The sequence below is a fragment of the Myotis davidii genome, unplaced genomic scaffold, assembly GCF_000327345.1.
Source record: "Myotis davidii unplaced genomic scaffold, ASM32734v1 scaffold327, whole genome shotgun sequence".
NCBI classification, from domain to species: domain Eukaryota; kingdom Metazoa; phylum Chordata; class Mammalia; order Chiroptera; family Vespertilionidae; genus Myotis; species Myotis davidii.
The window spans coordinates 2,725,826-2,730,422 of NW_006298628.1; positions in this window are offsets into that span (position 1 = coordinate 2,725,826).

The window sequence follows — 4,597 nt, forward strand, 5'->3', positions numbered from 1 at the left end:
GGCTGACTTGGATGGCAAAGGAGGGGGTCTCTGAACAACAGGCCTCTGCTAGGGTGGAGGGGCCCTCCGGAGACCCACCCCCCACCCAGAGGAAAGGCAGTCTTCAACCCGCTGTCCTGGTGAGCAGAGGCCCACTCTGCTGCCCCCTGACACTTCCTTGTCCTCGGTCTGGGTGAAGATGTCTGGAGTGGCCTGTTGCCTTACCTTGCTTCTCCCCGGGGCTCTCACAAACCTGCCCTCGGAGCCTCACTGCCTTCCATCCCTGGCGTCCCCCGGCCACCCCCTCCCAGGAACAGTGCTGTAAAAAAGAAAAAAAGGGGGATGTTAGAGAGAAAGGAGGAAATAAAGTCTTTGGAAAGCAGAGAGTTTTACAACAGCCACAGGTTTTATGGAAGCAATTTCGTAATAACCTTCTACCTGCTCAGCTCCTTTCTGTCCCGCCTGCTGCCCACCCCGTTTGGCCTCCTGGATGCTTCCTCCCAAAGAGTCGCCCCCCCCCCTTCCAAATCCCTGATGGCTGAGAGTTGGGAAGAGGAGAGTCCAGGGATCTGCCTGGGCCGCTGACCTCTCAGTCCTTCCTTTCACCTCTGGCGCTTGGGGAGGGAGGCTGAACAGAAGATTTCGTTGCTTTACAGTGAAGATCCCCACTCGCAGGGCGTGGAAGCGCTGAGGTTTGAACTCATGTGTGCAGACTCCATGCGATGCATTTTGGAGGCCGTTTTGTGGAAAGGGAGCGGTTTCTGGGGTCCCTGACTTCTCTCCCCCTGGAGCAAGTGTCTCCACACCTCCTTTCCCAGAGGGGCCTGGACTCCGGTTCTGGGTCAGAAGAAAGATCTCAGGGTGCTTGGGGACAGAGACTCGGGGACTTTGGTGCTTTCGTTGTGCACAGCAGTGCTTTCGTGTGACCTCCACAGTTACTGAGAGCTTTCCCATTAGACTCAGCTGTCTCTGCTGGTCAGAGGCACACTTGTGTGGAACACGCTCATGCACAACTAATGGTGTCTTCATCTGGTGCCCATCACCACCATGAAATAAGGATCACACGACGCACGCTGCCCCCGCAGCTTTGGGAAAGATACGCAGTAAAGGATTTCATGGTCGGACAAAAAAGTCACAAAATTCCATGACCTCCCTGAACCAATGTGAGGCATTTCCTTCACCTTCCAGAGAAATATTTTAGAAGGAAGTTGTAAAAGAATCCAGCTTTAAGCCACATGCATTTGTTGGAGAATACGGACGGTATCTACTTGGCTTGAATATCAAGTCAACAGGCAGATTCTCGATGGCAGCTTCCGAACCCACTAATGTTTTATAGCTACAATTCAAGGGCACAAATACTCAAGTTTTTGCCCTTTTCATAGGGGTGTGATGGTTACAAAAACCCCCACAAAGGCTTGTGGATCATAGATCTTCTTATATGAGTAGAGCTGTAAATCTACATCACAGGAGTTATTCACACACCCACCTAGATACCAGTAGATCTTACATACAAATGCTTAAGCAATCAGGTATTATGGTTGGGCAGATTTTTACTTATTACATATTCTATATGCAGCATGGAGTACAGTATATGTGCACACTAGGTTCAATATTGACTTGAAATACACATGCAGGATAGACACATCTATTCAAACACAGCATGCATAAATTTCAGCTTAGCTTATCGATTAAAAACAATCTTTCCCCTTTATTATTTTGGTTTGTACTTACTTCTTTTTTTTTTGGCTTATTTCCCCCTTTGTTTAAAATTTTCTCTTACTGACAAGGACCCTTCTAAAAGCCACCCCTCAAGCTCCGCACTCACCAGCGGTCCGGGCTAGGCTTGGCCTCTGCGCTCCCCACCGCGGCCTCACTCCTCTGCGCTCAGGGCCCCAGTGTGCGCAGGGCGGCAGCTTGTCCCTGCTCTTCCCCGAGCCACCAGCCTCCAGCCCAGCTGTGTTCAGGCGCGCTCCTGTGCAGGGAATGGCAAGAGGCTTCGAGGGAAAGCAGGGTTTCCCTTCTTTCTCTTTAGGATTGGGGGTGGGGTGGGGTACAGTTTGCTCTCTCAGGACAAGGTGACCCTCACTCAAGGAACCCCTCTATTAGGCATCTTTAGAAACTGGGCGTCACTGGCTGAAATCCTGTTTGCCTCCCTCGGTCAGGGTAGGTAGCATTGTCTGTGAGAGAAAATAAGGGTTTTGTGTGGGGGGGGTTATTCTGGGGGGGAGACCTTCAGAACATCCAAACCAGGGGCTCCCCCTCAGCCAATCCTTTGGTCATTTGTCTGAACTGGAGCTGAGTTTCAATTCAGAGCAACAATGTTTTCTAGAAAGCCCGCCTGGGTGGGGCTCATTGCTTGGTGGCACCCGAGTCCCCACCTGGAGGGAGAGGAGCTGAGGGGCCAGTTCATTCTTTTCCTTTCAGGGTCCCCTCTCTGAGGAGACGGAGACCCTCAAAGCCTGTCATTTTGACATCGTTCCCATTCTCCAGCTTCTGTGTGAGCGCAGGCTGAGCTCTGGGGGCAGAAAAGAGGTCTGGGTCCCCTCGGTCAGCACCCAGGAACCACCCAGGGCAAGGGGCAGCTCCTCAGACAGACAGCAGCCCGCAGCCTAGACCCTGCCTGCTGGGACCCTCCACCCTGGTAGGCACAACCCAAGAGCCCAAACGCTCTTCTTCCTCCAACTTCTTCCCTATACTCAGTGGCCTCTGGACTGCTCTCCTGTGCAGGGAGGCAGCAACACAGCCAGAGTGGGGGGCCGCCAGGAGGGCTGCAGGCGAGCTCAGCCTGCACAGCCTGAGTCTTAAGAACAACCTAGTGCTGTGACTTCCCCATAAATAAATAAAGTCTCTGCCCACAGTCCGAACCTCCTTTGGACCCTAATTTATATGCCACAGCAGCCATGTCCGCAGCCCGCCCTGCTTCAGAGCACGATTATTTACGGCAGGAGAGACTTTTCCCTGAGGAGTATGTTTATTACAGGTAAAGCCAACAGCGGACGCCATGCAGCTGGCAAATTCAGAACAGGTGCTGCGCCTTAACTGCGACTCATCCACTGGCGCCCAGCTTCCGGCTGGCGAGTCCAGGTAGCTCTCTGGACTTTCCCAAGTGTCCGGCCGCTACTTAGGATTGGCATGGGGTTTATTTTTTTTTGTCTCCGCCTCACTTGGGTGCCCTGGAGAAAGCAGATCTTCCTGCTGTTTGGTTTCAGATATGCCTGGCTGTCACCCTCGGAGAGCTGGGGTGGGAGAGGCGGGGAGGGGGCGGCTGGGTGCCCGCATTGATCTTTAAAAAATCATTTTGAAATCGCCATAATGTGAAGAAATATGGCGCTTTGCCCTCGTATTTCACATGTAATGACACGAGATGGCTTCATTTGGAGAGAAAAGCTGGCGGGAGGGTGTGTGTGTGTGTGTGTGTGTGTGTGTGTGCAGAGGTAATCTGCAGCCTGCTGCACAGCAGAGAGGGCCATGGCCAAAATGATAAAACCTCATGTTAGCATCGCCCCGTTTGTGTAAAAATAATGGGGCTGGGGGCGGCCTATTTTATAAGGGCCCAGAGCTGGAGAATGCGGAGGAAATCAGCCCCAGCCTGCCCCTAAACCCAGCCGGAGGAGAGGAGGAAGGGGAGGGGAGAGGAGAATCGGGTCTGTCCAGGCCACTGCACCCAGGGCAGAAGCAGGAAGAGCAAGCTCAGGACCCAAAGAATCGATACCAACAAAACAGGGGGGGGGGATTCGGAAACTCCAGCAAGAGAAGGCGGAGGGTGGGCGGGAGACGGACGCCATGGGCTCTCTGCCTGTGCTGGTTGGTGTCCAGCACTAGTGCCTGGAGATCTTTCTGGGCGACAGTGACCCGTGAGAGGAGTGGGACAGGAGAGCCTTGAAAGGGTCCATCCTCACGGGCGGAAGGGGGATAGCTGGACCCCTTCCCACACCTCTGCTGCTGACACCTTAGGGAAGTTGCCTTAATCCTTTGTCACATCCAGCTCCCCCATCTGGGCAATTTTAAGGGCCTGGCCTGCTATTCAGTGGAGAGAAGGAGAAATGGCTGTGTCCCCCCAACCCCATACTTCCCTCTGGCCAGGGCCAAAGGGAGGTCCCAGAAGTCTAAAGGAGCTTTGGCGGGTTGTATTAAACTCTTTCCGAGGCTCAACTTTCCAGGGCCTGATGGATCCCTTTCAACTCGTGCAGGTTCTAAGTTCAGGACAGCTGAATTTCAGGACAGGATTTTTGGACACTCACCCCCTTCTCTTCCCCTCTCTCAGCTACTGAGGGTCAGGAGAAAGTCCCAGGGCAGTACCCTTCCTGGAATAGTCGCAGCGAGCCCCCTCCAAAGAGGATCACGTCTCAAAAATCCCCAACTTCTCTCCCCAACCATCTCCAACGAATGGCTGCTGCGCAGTTGTTTCATAAACATCTTGTGACAAGAGGACAGAAGAGAGGAAAGGAGGGCCCGAGGGATGGAGTGAAGGTGTGTGTGTAGGGGGTGTGGGGGGGGCAGGACCACTTCCTGGTTAATTACGCCCTGGGCCCTTCTGGCTGCTCCCAAGCTGGGGCTCGGTCCCTCCCACTGTCCTGCTCTCCCTCTCTCCCTCCCGACCCCGCCCGGGGAGAGGGCT